We start from the raw sequence: 18,365 nt of genomic DNA on the forward strand, positions 1-18,365 counted from the left end.
GTTTGCTGATATGGCAGGCAACCTTTTTCATTCACATTCCTCCCCTCTCCCTTCTGATCTCATTTGTTTGGCTACACCCACTTGAGTCCATGGGCAAGAAAGACCTGGAAATGCTGGTTGCCAGGGTCAGCCTCAAGCACACAGATTAGGGGTGAAAGGTAGATAGGAAATCAGGAAGGGCAGAGAATATTTAGCCCAAGCGTGTAATGAGCCCAACATCTGGGGGGCCTCCTTTTAGTCCTGGTGCCACCACTTACTTTCCCTTTGACCTTGGGTCAACTCCAATTTGCTTGGCCAATTTTGCAAGTGTCATATAAAAGAAATAATAAGTACTTCATAAAGCTATTGTGTAGATTAAATGAGATAAGCAAATAATACAGCTGGTAGAGCATGTGGCTAATATTAAGGATGTTCTGGTAAGGAACAATAGAAGATAAACTGGTACTTCAGTCTTTTGTAACATTTGAATACATTTTTTAAACATTTCAATAAATTTTGTCTTTATGAATTTATTCATAATTTGTGAATGAATTCACATTCACAAAATAAATTTGTGATTTTATAAAAAGTTTTAAATGGAATTTATAAATCATATGCCTGCAAAAGGAACTTGCTAATATCAGCTTTGTTCATAATGGTTTCCAATTTGAAAACCATTCAAATGTCCATCACGAAGTGAATAGATATAATGGTGATATACTCACTCAAAGGAATACTACTCTTCAAGAAAATGAAACAAATTCCTGATACATGGCAACAATATGGATTAAAACATCACCCTGAGTGATGAAAAGAGTATATACTCTGTGGATCCACTTATGCAAATTACTAGATGAGGCAACCTAATCCTTAGTGAAAAGAACTAGATCATTGAGCACCTGGAACAGGGCTACAGGCCGTGGCAGGGGGATTGTCAGCAAAGGGGCTCAAGAGGATATTTTGGAGTGCTGGAGATGTTCTTGAACGTGGTAGTGGTTCCATGGGCATGTTCAGTTGTCAAAAGTCATCAAACTTGAAATGGATAGATTATATTATTTTTAAATTAATTGTTAGGAAATTTGATTTTTAAAAAGTAATAAGAATCATTCCAAATTTTAATAACTTAATTCAATTATAATCATTATTATTAGCATTAGAGGGTTCTTTTAGAAATGTATATCTCGTAAGGTAAACAATTTGACTAAAAGTTCAACAGTTTCTTCATTTTTGTAACTTTTCATTAAATTTATGCACTATTAACGGAGAAGGCAATGGCACCCCACTCCAGTACTCTAGCCTGGAAAATCCCATGGATGGAGGAGCCTGGTGGGCTGCAGTCCACGGGGTCGCTAAGAGTCGGACTCGACTGAGCGACTTCACTTTCACTTTTCCCTTGCATGCATTGGAGAAGGAAATGGCAACCCACTCCAGTGTTCTTGCCTGGAGAATCCCAGGGACAGGGGAGCCTGGTGGGCTGCCGTCTGTGGGGTCTCGAAGAGTCGGACACGACTGAAGTGACTTAGCAGCAGCAGCAGCATGCACTATTAAATTGAAATACTTGAAAATAGGAATAGAACCTGTAAGAGCTCAATCATATAAAAGCATATTTATATATATTCTTCTCTCTGTTGATATACCTAAACGACTCCAGCAGCATTTACCTACATTAACAGAAGTTACTTTTGAATTTAAGATGTTTCAAAATTTTACATATTTGTATTTTGTGCATTATTTGAAATTTTAAAAATAAACCTACATACTTTAGGGGCTTCCCAGGTGATACTAATGGTAAAGAACCCACCTGCCAATGCAAGGGACACAAGAGATGTGGGGTCTATCCCTGGTTCAGGAAGATTCCCTGGAGGAGGGCATAGCTACCCACTCCATATTCTGGCCTGGAATCCTCTCACGGTCAGAGGAGCCTGGCAGGCTACAGTCACTGGGGTCCAAAAGAGTCAGACGGGACTGAAATGACTTAGCATGAACCCATGCACCTTTTGCTACAGCTTAGAATAATTTAAAAACAGATTTGAAGGAAAACATGCAAAGATGATAACAGTGGTCCCTTCCAGGAGGTGGGACTGTGGATGACTGCTTATTTCCTTCTTTAGATATATTTAATATTTATAATTAAAAAAATGAATGACCTGGAAGTGAAAGAACAGAAGAGCTATGGAAGAGGTATTAGAAAGGTGAGAGGAAAGGATAAAAGGGAGGGAAAATCTAGTTCTTGTGGAAGGTGTGTTTAGTTTGGGGATTCAAGGGGAGCAGCTCTTGGAATAAGAAAGGTGTTTGGGAGGCAAGTGGTTCATGAGAATATTGCAGACAATTTTATTCATGTTACGTGACTCCTCCTTGGTGTTTTGTGAAAGACATATACAGTCTTAAATTTCTTGCCAAACATTTTTACCATTTGTGTTCCTCTTTGATGGGCACCATATCCTGTGGAGCCAGGCAGGCTTCCAGTTCAAAATGCTGGTTTCAGATTCCCACTCACTGATTGAGTGACTAGACAAGTTACTTAACCTTCCATATCTGAGGTTTCTCATATGTGAAATGAGGATGATGATATGATAGAAGCCTGTTGAAAGAATAAAGTGAGTACACCCATGTAAAACTTGTAGACCATGCCTGGGCACATGGCACTTTGCATGTCATCACTGAGTGTAAGGTCTTGCATTTTGGCACTGCACTGCATAAAGTCTGGGTGTGGCTTTAAGTTCCTGATACCTTACAGTGGCAGTGGTAGCCTCCTGGGCTAGTGGGATCTGCCAGTTTACTAGTTCATCTGCTCAGCTCATCAAAAGAACAGTAGTCCAATTCCTTACCTCAAAAATCCCCCAATTAAAAAAAATTAAGGTTTTAAATGGAAAACCTTCTTACACATGACACAAAACCCAGAATTTTACATAAGATATATATTTATTTATGACTATGTAAAAATTTAAAGTTAAAATATAAGCAATGCTCCTTACTATGTATATATGTTTGTATACACACAAACACACATGTGAATGATACCAAGTTACATATACCCCAAAGAGTACTCCACTGGTCCCAGTCAGGTTCCCAATCCCACTACCCCACCAACAAAACCACTTTCACTGACTGCTTGGCTATTGATCTCCTTATCTCAAAACCAGTGTTGATATCGGCACTCAGATTTTCCAGTTTCCCACCCAGACCCTGAAGACCAGCCTGCAAAGGGGAAAGTGAATTTGTGTGTTTCCTTGCCCACTAGTCATCTCCAAGGTAGCGCATAGGTCTTGCATTCACCTGCAAACCCACACAGCCCATCAGCAAAGGAAACTGCCAGAACAAATGCAAGGCCATCAGCTTTGCGATTGGGGGTGAACCGGATTCCTGGACACCTCAGGAAAGCGTGGGAGCTGCGCCAGAGTCAGGCCCTGTGATCTCCCCAACCCAGCGCCGATGGCCCCCGCCGAGATACCAGCCCGCTCCTCTCTCTTGCAGTCCCTTTCTCCTTCTGGCTCCTTCTCTGTTTTCTCCTGCCCTTGGCCTTCCTCGGATCTATTCGCCCTCTTCACACCTTTCCTTTCCCGTCCTCAAAAGACAGCTAAAGCCTTACATTGAGTGGATCACAACAAACTGACCTCTTTCCAGCTGCAGCCACACACACGCCATCTACTAAACCGATGTCCAGAAGCGCAAATGGTCCGACGAAGGCGGAGCAAACCAGGAGCCATCAGCTTCTTTCTGGGACCCCTCGGCTCAAGCTCGGGGCTTCTCTTGGGCGCTGACATCTGCAGCGGCGAGGACGCTCAGGAGACCTTCTGCCCTCGGAACCTCCCGGCTTCCCGACTGGAACGAACAGGCTGAGTGGACTCCATCTCTCAGGTTGTCCGAGGCTCCGAAGTGGAAACGCCATTCTGTGAAACACAGGTGGCTCCGCCCAGTTCCGTAAGTATGCTTGCTTTCTGTGGGAGTGAGGATGAAACTCTCCTCCCGACTTTGTGGCACAATCAGGCAATCAGTTAGCGAGTTCGTCTGTTAACCCAAAAGCTTGTGGTTTGAGCCCACCCAGGGCTTACTCTTTTACAATGTAAATGATGTATGAATGTTTCTAGTCTATGCATCCTCTCCTATGCTCCACTACTACCCTACTCCTCTGTGTCTTGTGTACATACACACACAAGTACCTAGGTCCAGGTAGTCTGTGATCCTCAGAGAGGATCTCTGGAGGAAAGCAGGTTGACTGGGAATCCTAGAATGCATGAAAGAGTAGGCTCATCATCATCACCCTGTAAACGCCTTTTACCAATGAAATTTCCTCCATTGCTTATATACTTTCTATTTAACCTTTTCCATATACTTTTCCAATTAATTTGGTTCTATCCTTTTCCTTTTTTCCTCCACTTTTCCTCCATTGTATCATAGAAAAAGCAAGAGAATTCCAGAAAGACATCTATTTCTGCTTCATTGACTCCTCTAAAGCCTTTGACTGTGTGGATCACAAGAAAATATGGAAAATTCTTCAAGAGATGGGAATAGCAGACCACCTTACCTGCTTCCTGAAAATCCTGTATGCAGGTCAAGGAGAGATGAAACCAGTCAGTCCTAAAGGAAATGAACCCTGAATATTCTTTGGGAGGACTGATGGGGAAGCTGAAGCTCCAAGCCTCACTCCAGGCGGCAGACCTCTATTTTCTGTTTAAAATATGAATCCAAAACTTTTGAGGGAAAGTGGAATTGTTTCCGCCCGGTTTCGAACCGGGGACCTTCCGCGTATTAGGTGAATGTGATAACCACTACACTACGGAAACCACAAGGCCAGTTAGTCTAGTGACATATCCAAGAATTGCATGTTTGAACACACCTGACCTTCAAATTTTTAAAGGAAGAGGACTCTGGAAACACAGGCAATCCGTCAAGTAAGGATCTGCAGGTCCTGAAAGGGCCTGATTTAGGGTTCGTTGCCTCTTCCGGGGCAAGGTCCCTTTGTGCCAACTTTGCGCCCAGAGGTCGCGCCCCCCCCCCCCCCCCCCCCCCCGCCCTGACTCTCCAGTTCTCAGAAGCCTCAGGAGCGGGAGCGGGGTGGGGGGAGTAAGGTGCGTCTGAGCCCCAGGTGGTCCCACGTCTGTCAAGGTGGACACAGCCCTTCCAGAGGCAGATCCAGTGCCTTAGAGTCCCTTTTCATGGCGCCAGCGGGGACCAGGCTCGATGCCTCAAATCCCACTTGAGAAACAAAGGACCCGCCGTCCCCTCTATCCCGCCTGACCCGTGCGCTCCTCTCTCGAAGGCCTTTCACAGCAGCGCTTCTCCGGCGCCGCCTGGCACTGGGGGTTCCTCAGATTCCTGCGTCTTTGGCTGGTTCTAGTCCTCTAGTTTCAGTCCAGACTTGCATCACACTTTCACGTTTAGCAGGAACCGCAGCAAAGACTGAGGCTTGGTCATTTGTTGAATTCCTTTGCCTACCAGGCCCAGCATAAAACCGCGGAGGAGTCAGGCGCGGTCCACGCAGATCTGATGTCTTCATTCCAAACTTGAGATTCTTCTTGAAGGACTGCTTTGTTTTACATTTTACAATGTCTGAAACGCCTCTTCTTTTCTTTTTATAATTTTGCAGTTCAACAGGTCGTGGAGCGCCAATGTAACAGAGAGGTAAAGGCGGGGTTTTTTTTTTTTTTTTCTTTCAGAAAGCAGGTGTCTTGAAGGGTTTTCGTATTTACCTCACAGCAGGCAGAGTTTCTTTTCGCTGAAAGGTTTTACTGCAATGGTGTCTGTGTGTCTGTCTGTCTCTGGTTTCCTTTAGCAGTAGAGCTTCTCAATTTGGGGAATGCATGTGCCCTTTTCTTCAGCAGTGGCTTTCCTCCTTTTCTCAGTGCGGCGTTGCGTTCGCGTCTGAGGTTCAGGGGCTCAGACCCCGAGGGAGGCGCGGGCCGCATGCGCAGCGGCTCCCAGGCCGCAGGGCTCCTCCTGGTTCCGCGTGGACTCCGAGTGCGGTCGAGAGTGCGACGGCTCGACAGCACCCTCAATCGCCCTAGAGGCCTGAGTTGCCAAAGAGGCGGACTTGAAAATAGCTTTAGATCAGGGCGTTTCTTGAGATTTCGCCTTGCTTTCCTCCCCTGCAGGTCCTAGTTTGCACCTCCCACGTCCAGACAGAGGAGCGGATACATCGTTTTCTGTCGCGTCCGGCATGCTGACGTCCCACTGGGACGGGACGAGGGTAAGGTGGTCCTCTCCTCGTCAGGGTGGACGCATAGCGGACGCCCGAGGGACCACAGACACAGGGCTCCCTGCAGCAGAAATGGTAGGCCCAGGGCTTCAGAGCCGGCGAGTGGAGCGCGCCAAGGGGACGGATCCATCCTCTGTACCCGAAGATGTGACAAAGCGCAACGACGGCCGCCCAACCCCTGGATCAGAGGCTCAGCCTCATCCAAGAACTGGACAAGGTAGGCTCCACAGGTTGTGTGGGAAGACCTGGAATCCAGGTGTGGTGAGAGGTCAAGCTCTCTTTCTGAACCTGTTTCCTTGTGAAGCAGGGGCCACTTGGTTCTCAGCCAATGATGGGCGGGTCCATCTACTCCCTGATCTTAACCTGATTTCGGGGCCTCCCCTGATAGCAGCTCGACGACCGGCTGCTTTTCCTCCTGGATCAGCTCAATCCGCAGAGCCTGACCCTCTTCCATCATTGTGTCTTTGGCTGTAGAGTTGAATTCCTTCCCTTTTGTTCTCTAACTCAAATCAGATTGTCCCGCAGGTGTGCTGGAGTGAGGGAAAGTGAAGTGTCTTCACAAGGGATGAACTTCTTGGTTTTCAGAGAGATAATAGGTGTCACAGGTAGAGACAATGTAGGGCCCGGATGAAAATGTGAGGGGATATTAGGAGGTAAAAGTATCCTGCAGTCAGCTTTGTCCTGTGCCCTCTTAGATTCACTGACTGTTCTACAAGGTGACTCAGAGCAGAGAAAGATGGGCTGGTTGGAGGCCCTATGGAGCTTTCTGGTGGTAAGGAACTGTTCCCCAATTTCTTCAGTTCAGTAGTGATCCAAGGATGGCAACACTCCAGGCTTCCCTGTCCATCACCAAACCTTGGAGTTTGTTCAAATGCATGTGCATTGAGTCGGTGATGCCATCCAACCATCTCATCCTCAGCCACCCACTTCTCCTCTTGCCTTCAATCTTTCCCAGCATCAGGGACGTTTATACTGAGTCAGCTCTTCCCATCAGGTGTCCACAATATTGGAGCTTCAACTTCAGCATCAGTCCTTCTGATGAATATTCAGAACTGATTTCCTTTAGGACGGACTGGTTGGATCTCCTTGCAGTCCAAGGGACTCTCAAGAGTCTTCTCCAGTTTAAAAGCATCAATTCTTTGGTACTCAGTTTTCTTTATAGTCCAACTCTCACATCCATACACGACTACTGGAGGAACCACAGCTTTGATTAGACTGAACTGTGTTGGCAAAGTAATATCTCTGCTTTTTAATATGCTGTCTAGGTTGGTCATAGCTTTTCTTCCAAGGAGCAAGCATTAATTTCATGGCTGTGGTCCCCATCTACAATGATTTTGGAGCCCAAGAAAATAAAGTCTCTCACTGTTTCCATAGTTTCCCCATCTATTTGCTATGAAGTGATGGGATCGGATGTCATGATCTTAGTTTTTTGAATGTTGAATATTAAGCCAGCTTTTTCACTCTCCTCTTTCACTTTCATCAAGAGGCTCTTTACTTCCTCTTCGCTTTCTGCCATAAACATGGTGTCATCTGTATATCTGAGGTTATTGATATTTCTTGCAGAAATGTTGATTCCAGCTTGTGCTTCATCCAGGCTGGTATTTCACATGATGTACTTTGCATAGAAGTTAAATAAGCAGGGTGACAACATACAGTCTTGACATACTCCTTTCCTAATTCGGAACCAGTCTGTTGTTTCATGTCTGATTCTAACTGTTGCTTCTTGACCTGCATACAGATTTCTCAGGAGGCAGGTAAGGTGGTCTGGTATTCCCATCTCTTGAAGAATTTTCCACAGTTTGTTGTGATCCACACAGTCAAAGTCTTTGGCGAAGTAAATAAAGCAGAAGTAGATGTTTTTCTGGAACCCTCTTGCTTTTACTGTGAACCAAGGGATGTCGGCAATTTGATCCCTAGATCCTCTGCCTTTTTTGAATCCAGCTTGCACATCTGGATGTTCTCAGTTTACATACTGTGAAAGCCTCACAGTGAGAAGTTTAACCATTACTTTGCTAACATGTGAGATGAGCACAATTGTGTAGTAGTTTGAACATTATTTGGCATTGCCTTTCTTTAGTACTGGAATGAAAACTGACCTTTTCCAGTCCTGTGGCTGCTGCTGAGTTTTCCAAATTTATGGGCATATTGAGTGCAGCATTTTAACAGCCAGGCCCCCCTGTCCATCACAAGAGTTTTTTGAATGTTCTTCCCAATGGCCCATGAGTTATAAGTAGTCCAGTCTGTGTGGGGAGATCGCTTACATACAATTGCTTGTCCTGTGTGAGCACCAGGAGTTGTTCCAGGATCTTGTTAAAACATTCTTTCCTTGGCCTCAGGCACTTTCTTCATAAGGATACCCTGATCATTACTCTGCTGAGTACTTGAGGGAGCCCCTTTCATATCCCAGCATTCTCTCTCTCTCATCACTGGACCTTTCTTCATGTTTCTTTTTTTTTTATTATTAACTTTTATTTGAGTATAGCTGTTTTAGGATGTGTTAATTATGATGTTGTGTTAATAGCACAGTGAATCGGCCATACATATACATGTATCCCCTCTTTTTAGGATTTCCTTCTCATTTAGGTAACCACAGAGCATCCAGTAATTCCCTGTGCCATACAATAGGTTCTCATTTGTTATTTATTGTACTGGTTCAGCTCAGTTCAGTCGCTCAGTCGTGTTCGACTCTTTGCAGCCCCATGAACCATAACACACCAGGCCTCCCTGTCCATCACCAACTCCCGGAGTCCACCCAAACCCATGTCCATTGAGTCAGTGATGCAATCCAGCCATCTCATCCTCTGTCGTCCCCTTCTCCTCCCACCCTCAATCTTTCCCAGCATCTGGGTCTTTTCAAATGAGTCAGCTCTTTGCATTAGGTGGCCAAAGTATTGGAGTTTCAGTTTCAACATCAGTCCTTCCAATGAACACCCAGGACTAATCTCCTTTAGGATGGGCTGGTTGTATCTCCTTGCAGTCCAGGGGACTCTCAAGAGTCTTCTCCAACACCACAGTTCAAAAGCATAAAATCTTCTGTGCTCTGCTTTCTTTATATCCAACTCTCACATCCATACATGACCACTGGAAAAACCATAGCCTTGACTAGATGGACCTTTGTTGGAAAAGTAATATCTCTGCTTTTTAATATGCTGTCTAGCTTGGTCATAACTTTCCTTCCAAGGAGTAAGCATCTTTTAATTTCATGGCTGCAGTCACCATCTGCAGTGATTTTGGAGCCCAGAAAAATAAAGTCTGCCATGGTTTCCGATGTTTCCCCATCTATTTGCCATGAAGTAGTGGGACTGGATGCCCTGATCTTAGTTTTCTGAATGTTGAGTGTTAAAATAACATTTTCACTCTCCTCGTTCACTTTCATCAAGAGGCTCTTTAGTTCTTCTTCACTTTCTGCCATAAGGGTGGTGTCATACATAATGTCATCAACAGTGTATATAGGTAAATCCTAATTTCCCAATTCCCCCAACTCCCCTTTCAGCCTTGATAGCCATACCTTTGCTCTACATCTGCTTTGCAAATAAGAATCACTGGATCTTTGTCCTGTGATCTCTAGCTGCCTTGCTTTCCACCAACACTACCTGAAATCCTCCTCTTTGTGCCCAGCCTGCAAACTCACTGAAAGCAGGAAGCTGGGCCCATGGCAAGACTCACCTTGTTTGTTTGTCACCTCTCAAGGCTTGCTATCCTTTGCTGCCTGATTTCCAGTGTCTTAGAAATCAGTATTTCGTGTGTTTTGTCTTTTTGTTCCTTTGGGAGTGGGACAAAGAGGGAGAGTGAGATTTAGGAAGGAGGGTTGATCTGATTTCTGTCACTGCACCTTGGCTAGAAACGGAAGGCATCTCTTTATGTTCTTAGTTTTCCCTAAATAGAGGTGCTAACTTATATTCCAATCTATTTTGCCCACTCAAGGAAAGAGTCTTTTGCTTCATGGTCTTGCCATCACAAGAAATTGTCAATACACCTGTCTGTTACTCTAACAAAGGTATTTGTGCCCTACTGACTCAACTTAGCAGGAGGTACATTGAAAAGACAATGTGTACATTTCCCAGAGATTGCACATATTCAACAGCTAAACTTACAAGCTGATTGGAAAGTATTCTAAAAATTGTAACTGTTTTCAGTAGTGACCAAGTCATTGAGTCCAGAGGAGACCAGCCAGAATGACTCCAGAGAGCCTCTTGCAGAGCAGCTTATGGATTACAGGAGTTAAAAAAAAAAAAAAGCCCACTGGTCCCAGACATTTATCCTCTTCCCTTCATGAGTTGTATTTTGGCTTTGGTTGGATGCACACAATCTAATGAGGGGTCTCCCTCTGGTATGTGGGTGCATTTGCAAGCCTGAGACTGTCTCTGTATGATATCTCGACAGTACGTGGCTATCTGCAAAAATTATCTCATTTGAGACACATTGTTGCAAGCTACAGAATCCTGCACCGATAATACATCTTGTGCAAACTTGGATCCTTAGAGTTCCTGGTTCACCTTCCACTGATTCCTCAGTTGAAGTTCATGAGGAAAGAAGAGCTCTTCAGATTTTCCGTACTCAGTTGAGGATGTCTCTAGGTTCTAGGACATTTCTCTCTGCCCTTATCTCTCCCTCTTGGAGTTTGTGTCCTTCTGTCCCTTATACTCTAGGCCTCTGTGGATCTTACCCACATTCTGTCCTCTTCATCAGTTTTCCAGAACTGTGCATTAGGAATCCTTCAGTCAGCAAGCACTTACTAGGTGCTCACCAGGCACCAGGCCCTTCTCCAGGAAAACTGCTGTATCAGGAGCAAAGTCAAGGTCCCACTCCTTGGTGCATTCACACCAGGAGGCATCAAAAATAGGAATCTCACTCACACACACACAGACAAATAAGAATCACAGCAGGAGAGCAGCCTGTCATGTTCTTCTCAGGTTCACCTGCCTGCCAGCACCTAAGGACCCTGCAGTGACTAAAAAAATAATAACATAGCACATGGGAAAATGGGTGACTTGAGATCTAGAAAGCAGGTAACTAAGAATCAGGATTTTTTTTTTTTTTAATAAAGGAGTACATCAGGTAAGCAACAGGTAACTTAGAGAGTCCATGTGTTGTACTCTTCTTCAAGTGACGTTATGGCTACATTCAGGAACATCTCCTAAATGCACCCACACATTCTCTTAAGCTGTTAAGCTAGAGCCCTTCTATATATAACCTATAAAAATATGGGCATTATTATTTCTACCTTGTTTAGACATTCTCCAGGCAAAGATTATACATTAATTCAACCAATTTAATATCAGTCAAAGAACTTACAGTTAGTGATAGATCTTAACATCACAGTTTGACCTGAGTCGTGTCTGATAAATGCTGCTTAAAATCACATATTCGATGATACCTAAAAACACTGAACCCAAATTGAAAAGGGAATAATTAAGTCACTATGATTTCGAGACTCAAAAGACTTAATCCTGATTTACAAGATATTATATGGTATATTTAATTTACTGGGACACATAATTTTAAACTTTATAAATAATAATAAATCTGAAAGTAACCATGATGTAATTTTTAGACCAAAATTATTAAAGTAGTGTGGTGCATACCAAGAGTCATCTCTGGCTGCATGACAGGACAAACATTTTCTATGTAATTACACATCAATTATTAGAATTCTCTAGAGTGTTAAAAGTATTTGAGTTTCATCCTTATTATCAACTTGAATTTTATTCTTGTTCGTAGCATGGAGAGTACTAATTTATCTAAAGCTAAACCTTTTTTATATTCCTGAGTTACACTTCAACAAAACAAAGGGGAAAAAAAAAAAGAAAAGAAAAGACCTACATGATTGCTCTTCACTGAGATAGAAAAGGTGGTTCAGAACTCCCCTTGGAGAGAGGCACAATGACATATGTGTGGGAAAGCACACTGTGCCTCTGTGCTTGAATTCAGACTGGACCTGGGACTGCATCAAGGCCAGAACACAAGGCTAAGCATTATTGTCATAGGGCAGCCACCCAACCGACAGCACCCACACAGCAGTTCTGGGAAGCTTTTGAGAATATTCCCCTCCCTTTGTAGCATTTCCCATCTGGTTCTCTCATCTTCCAACCACAGGGAAGGATTCTTCACCTCTGTGTCCTGACAGAACACTTTATGCTCCCTGCAGGGTGCGGAGAGCCAGGCAAGAGCCAAGGGGGCAGCTGTACTGCCTCGATGGGTTTCTAGCAAAGGAGCGTGGCAATCCCATGGACAGAGGAGCCTGGTGGGCTAGAGTCCAAGGGATCCTAAAGAGTTTTGGACAAGATTGGGCCAGTGAGCACGAGCACCAGGCTGTTCCACCACTCAGACGGATCCAAAGCCCACCTGAGTGCCCCCCAAAGCAACCCGCAGGAGGCCAGAGGGCAGAGGGCAGCCGGTACAGCTGAGGGCTGAGGATGAAAGCCTAGGCCGTCTACAAGCACAGGGTATGAGTGGCCTGCAACTTGAGAAAGACCTGAATAAAACTCCATTTGGCTATCCTTGCAAATATGCTTTATATATTGGCACTGGTGGTTCAGTGGTAGAATTCTCGCCTCCCACGTGGGAGACCCGGGTTCGATTTCCGGCCAATGCATTTTTCTTGTGTTTGTTTTGAGCTTCACTGGCCCATGGACAGAGGAATGCTACAGTCCAAGGGATGGCCAAAAGTCCAAAAGGACTGAGCGACTAACACATATGTACCTTTTCTACACCCTAAAGAGAACGGATTCCAGGTTCCTGAAGGGCCAAGCGGGCCCCTTTCCGGACGGGAAAGCTGTTCCCTGGCCTTCCCACAGAAGTTAGCTTTCAGAGGGACGCCAAAGGAAAGGAACAATCCCGAGATACCGGCACGTTACTATCAACTGATGTCATGACTCTTACATAAAGAAAGAATGTGATGTTAACCGAGCACTTAGGTACAGAATATACGATGTTCGTATTCTTGCAAACTTTTGGTATCTTACAAAAGCTTTTGGTATTGGATTTTAATGAATTTTTGGAACTGAAGCCTCACATTCTCTTTGAATGAAAACTGTTAAGTAAGACTCTGGGTTTACCATGCCAGGAGAAAAGAGTGGAGGCCAGAGCTGGCCAGCACAGGCTGTTCACGGCATCTCAGCTCCAACAGCCAGCCCGAGGTCCAGGACCCTGAGGCCCGGACTCAGCGGCATTTAGAAACTCTGTGCAGAAATGTTCTGCACTGGACCTTTAAGCAAAATACAGTTCCGATCTGGGCAGCAAGAGAGAGACTTGTGTGAGTGCAGACGCTGGAAGAAAGAAAGTTTTCCCTGACCAGGAATCGAACCCGGGCCGCGGCGGTGAAAGCGCCGAATCCTAGCCACTAGACCACCAGGGAGCTGTAGACAAATACCTTATTTAGCTTCTCCAGGTGAAAGGTGAGTGGAAGATGACCCTTCAGAAAGTCAGAAAGCGGGAAAGGCAATGTCGCAGCGGCCCAGGGCTGTGTGCCGCTATGCAAGACTCCCAGCCCTGCCCCGCTGCTCATCGCCCTTCACGTCTCCTTACTTGGGCGTCGCTTTTGCTCTGGGGCAAGGACACAAAGTAGCGGACTGGGTCCCTCCTGGTCTAGCTGTAGCGCTGCGTTTTGCCGGGCCCAGGTCTTGCTCTCCTTGTGAACCTCGGTTTTCTTTGTCGTCAGGCTCGGTGATGAGTGGCGGGTGATGAGCGGATCCGTCCACCTCCAGATCTCTGACGTGGCTCCGGGGCCTCTCCGAGAGCTGAATAAAGAGACTTCCAGGTGGTCACCAAGTCTTCCTCCAGCTGCGTCCCATGCCTCACCCCGTGCCTTTCGCGCCTGTTGGTTTTTCCAATGAGAAGACATATCTCAGGGGGGCAAAAAGAAAGAGAAAATCCTGTTTCTGCCCGGTTTCGAACCGGGGACCTTTCGCGTGTGAGGCGAACGTGATAACCACTACACTACAGAAACGGGACACCCTCTATTCCTGAACACTGTATCCATGAAATTCGAGGTCCCGCCACCAGTAACCACACAACCAACTCTTAACACTCAAAGAGGAACCTTGAAGCCCCAAGCTCTCTCAGGCACGGAGACGGCGGCTCCGGAGGGCCCTGCTTTAGGGTTCCTCCTCTCGCATGAAGTGAGGACCCTCGGGCCCCCACAGGTTGCTTTCGGGGCCCCGAACCCAACGCAGAATCCTCAGACCCTCAGCTGCGCACCCTGAGTTCAGGGGTCGCCCCCGCCGACTCCCCAGCTCCCGGAAGCCGCAGGAGGCGGGGACGGTGGGTGCGCCCGAGGCCCAGGTGACCCCGAAACCCAGCGGTGTGGAAGCCGCCCCTCCATGGCTGCGGACCCGCGCCTCGGTGGTCCTGTTCTCGGCGCCGGCGATCAGCGCTCTGGGCTCTCAGGAATGACCGACGCTTCCAATCCCCCCGGGACGCGCCCTCCCCGCTGTTCCTTTGCACCTGACTCCTGTTGTGTTTCTCTGAAAGTCCGTTGGGCGCATCACTTCTCCGGTGTCCTCTGGCAAAAGGGAGTTCTCTCTGGTGTTGCGTAAAATGCCACGCCTTCGTCCCTGGGTGGGCTCGAACCACCAACCTTTCGGTTAACAGCCGAACGCGCTAACCGATTGCGCCACAGAGACAGCACTACGGGGTTCTTTTGGACACTCTCTGGAGTAGACACTCATTCCCGGGGTGAGCGCTCTGTCCCCCAGAGAAACGGTGCCGTTTCCCTGCCCCTACCCGCCACAGATGCCAGCGCCCCTGGAGAAACCGCCATCTAGGCCTCGAAACTTCCGGGCCTGAACCGAAATAGATCCAAGCACAGCTGAACACCGGGTTGCTCCCACGATGGCGCTTCCCGTTTCCTCGCCTAAACGCAACGAATGAGTTTGCCCACCCTGGCAATGGCCTCCGGGCATGTGCTTCGGTTTCCTGCGTCCACCAGGCGGTTTCCACCAGAGTGGGCTTCCCTGGGGGCTCAGACATTAAAAATCCGTTTACAATTCAGGACACCCTGGTTCAGTCCCTGATTTTGGAAGATCCCCTGGAGAAGGGAATGACCACCCACTCCAGTATTCTTACCTGGAGAATCTTTGGACAGTGAAGCCTGGCAGGTACAGTCCCTAGGAACACAAAGAGTAAACACGAGTGAGCGACATTGACTTCACTTTAATTGAGTATAGCTCGTTTGTCTGAGTGTTTTCTTCAAATGGTTACTTTTACTCACCTTGTAAATTCAACAAATATACACTTGTGAGAATAACTTATCCCTCTCCAAATCAGAAATATATGAAGAATAAAATAAGAGTTTTCCTGTCTCCATTCCCACTCCACCGCTGACACACTTTATATGTTACAGGTAAGAGGTGGTGGCCGCTTAGGAGTGTGATCAGCGCTGTGAGAAAACTAAGGGACCCAGGAAACCCTGCCTCTTGCCCTGACAACCGTCTGCCCCCTCTGGGCTATGGGAAAAGGGTGAAGGCAAAGAAAAGGAAAATAACACTCTTATTTGCAGAAATTTTACCTCCGGATGGGACACTCTGGTTAACCTAAACAGAATATGTGGTTGGTGATAGAGACCTAGGGGGTCCTCCCTGGCACAAAACCCAAAGTGGATTTCACCTCATTTTCTGAGGTGAGAGTGAGCTGAGTCGATCAAAGGAAAAGAGCAGAGAGAAAGTGAGAGGGTTGAGCACCTAGGGGAGTCAACCATATTGGAGTCTCCTCAGGGCCTTAGAAGAACTGCCCTGAGCTTATGGGTGGGACGTATGGAGGCTAAAGAAGCGGATACCGTTCTCTGGCGATGGAGGCCAGATGGCTCCTGAGGAGCTTCCATGGTGTAATGGTGAGCACTCTGGACTCTGAATCCAGCGATCCGAGTTCAAAGCTCGGTGGGACCTTTCTGCCTAGTTAGAAAAGAAACACTTTTTATTCCTCTAATAGGACCCACCTGAGGTCTCCCGCGACCCTCAGCGGCGTGGTTCACACGGACACGGCGGACAGTTGTGGGACCGATCCGGGGCGTCCTCGCTGGACCCGGGCGGCTCTGCCCATCTCTGCCTTCCAAGCCCCGGCCATGGGCGCAGCCGCCCAGCCAGGGCCGCCCCATCGTCGGGTGCCCTGGGTCTTTGGCGTAAAAGGCAGAGGCTGAGCTCACAAAGTCCTGCCCCGCGAGGGGACTGCGCACTGCCCGTCTTGTAACTGCACAGGTATCCCTGTGGGTAAATGGTTGCCGGTCAGATATTCACATAATAGATGATACCTAAAAACATTTTCCCCCACTTTGAAAGGGGAATATAAGTAACTATGATTTCTATGATTATATGACTTAATCTTCGTTGAAAAAATATTATATGGTATATTTAATTTTCTGTGGCACAAATTTTGAATTTTATAAATGGAAATTTTTTTTGGAATTAGAGTTTGCTTAAGGGAATCAAAGCACTACAGAAAATTTAGGCAGTTCACTTTCATTAGGATTTTGAATAGAAAATAAATGCAAGACTTCTACAATGTCTAATAGAGTGGCTCCAATATTTTCCACATTTTTAGAAAATCTGAAAGTCAACATGAAGTAGGTTTTAGACCAAAATTATTAAAGCTGGGTAAGGTGTACCAGGAGTCATCTCTGAGAGTATGACAGGACATTTTCTATGCAATTATATATCAATTATTAGAATTGTCTAGAGTGTTAAAAGTATTAAAGATTCATCCTTATTATCAATTTGAAATTTTTTCTTGTAAGTAGCACGGAGAGAACTAATTTATCTGAAGCTAAATGTTTTTTATATTCCTGAGTTACATTTCAGCAAATCAGAAAGTTCAAGGGGGAAAAAAAAGAACCCAACCCACATGGGTTCTATTCACTGAGACAGAAAAGGTGGTTCACTACCCCACTTTGGAGAGAGGGAGAGTGGAATATGTGTGGTAAAGCTGGATGCCTCTGTGCTTGAATTCGGACTGGACCTGGGACTGGGTCAAGGCCAGAACAACACAAGACTAAGCATTATTATCCTGGGGCTTAGACCCATCTGACAGCATCCACTCAACAGTCCTGGAAAGCTCTTGAGGATACTCCCCCTCCTGTGGACGCGTTTCCCATCTGGTTCTCTATTCCACCAGCCACAGAGAAGAACTTTTCACCTCTGTGTCCTGACAGAACACTTTATGATCCCTGCAGGACACAGGGAGCCAGGCAAGAGTGAAGGGGGCAGCTGCACTGACCCGATGGGTTTCTAGCAAAGTAGCGGGAAAATCCCATAGAAAGAGGAGGCTGACTGGCTACAGTTCATGGGGTTGAAAAGAGTACGACATGACTGAGCCAGTGGGGGTGAGGACGAGGTGGTTCCACCAATCAGAAATCTCCGCGGTGGGGTGGTGGGGGAGAGCAACCTGTTTCCGCCCAGTCTCGAACCCGGCATCTTTCGCGTGTAAGGCGAACGTGATAACCACTACACTACGGAATCGGGACACCCTCCACTACTTAACACTGTATTCATGAAATCCCGAATGCTGCCACCAGCATCTAGACCACCTAATTTTAACACTCAAACAGGAACCTTGAAGCCCCAAGCTCGCTCAGACGCGGAGACACCAGTTCCCGAGGCCCCTGCCTTTCAGTTCCTCATCTCTCCTCAAGTGAGGACACTGGGGCCCCCACAGGCTGCATTCGGGGTCCCGCACCCAACGCAGAGGCCTCAGACCCTTAGCTCCGCCCCCGAGCTCAGGTGTGGCCCCAGCCGATTGCCGAGCTCCCGGAAGCCCCAGGAGGCGGGGACGGTGGGTGTGTCCGAGGCCAGGAGACTCCGGGGCCCAGCGGTGTGGACCCCGCCGCTCCCACGCTGCAGTCCCGCGCCGCGGTGGCCCTTTTCACAGCGCCGGCGGTCAGTACTCTGGGCTCTCAGGAATGATCGACGCTTCCAATCTCCTGGGACCCGCCCTCTCCGCTGCTCTTTTGTACCTGACTCCTGGGCTCTTGCATGCCGGCTCGCCGCTGCACTTTCTGATGTTCTCCTGGCAAAAGGGAGTCTCTTTGGTGGCCTCTAAAATGCCACCCCTTCGTCCCTGGGTGGGCTCGAACCAAAAACCTTTACGGTTAACCGCCGAACGCTACGGAGAGAGTAGTACCGGCTTTTCCTGGAATCTTTGGGGTTGACACTTCTTCCTAGCATAAGACCCCTGATCCCAGGGAAACGGTGCCACTTCC

The 18,365-nt window shown here is 46.9% G+C and overlaps 7 non-coding genes across 7 annotated transcripts; 2 read left to right on the plus strand and 5 right to left on the minus strand.

Annotated features, from left to right (window-relative positions):
- Positions 1-4,690: 4,690 nt before the first annotated feature.
- Positions 4,691-4,763, minus strand: TRNAI-AAU. The gene has a single exon. It is a non-coding gene; the product is annotated as a tRNA-Ile (tRNA).
- A 7,936-nt stretch (positions 4,764-12,699) lies between these two features.
- TRNAG-CCC lies at positions 12,700-12,770 on the plus strand. Its single transcript has one exon. It is a non-coding gene; the product is annotated as a tRNA-Gly (tRNA).
- A 690-nt stretch (positions 12,771-13,460) lies between these two features.
- Positions 13,461-13,532, minus strand: TRNAE-UUC. Its single transcript has one exon. It is a non-coding gene; the product is annotated as a tRNA-Glu (tRNA).
- Positions 13,533-14,050: 518 nt separating this feature from the next.
- On the minus strand, positions 14,051-14,123 carry TRNAV-CAC. Its single transcript has one exon. It is a non-coding gene; the product is annotated as a tRNA-Val (tRNA).
- Positions 14,124-14,725: 602 nt separating this feature from the next.
- TRNAN-GUU lies at positions 14,726-14,799 on the minus strand. The gene has a single exon. It is a non-coding gene; the product is annotated as a tRNA-Asn (tRNA).
- A 1,188-nt stretch (positions 14,800-15,987) lies between these two features.
- TRNAQ-CUG lies at positions 15,988-16,059 on the plus strand. The gene has a single exon. It is a non-coding gene; the product is annotated as a tRNA-Gln (tRNA).
- A 1,493-nt stretch (positions 16,060-17,552) lies between these two features.
- Positions 17,553-17,625, minus strand: TRNAV-UAC. Its single transcript has one exon. It is a non-coding gene; the product is annotated as a tRNA-Val (tRNA).
- Between the last annotated feature and the right edge of the window lie 740 nt (positions 17,626-18,365).

This window comes from Bos indicus x Bos taurus, chromosome 3 (assembly GCF_003369695.1).
Source record: "Bos indicus x Bos taurus breed Angus x Brahman F1 hybrid chromosome 3, Bos_hybrid_MaternalHap_v2.0, whole genome shotgun sequence".
Lineage (NCBI taxonomy): Eukaryota > Metazoa > Chordata > Mammalia > Artiodactyla > Bovidae > Bos > Bos indicus x Bos taurus.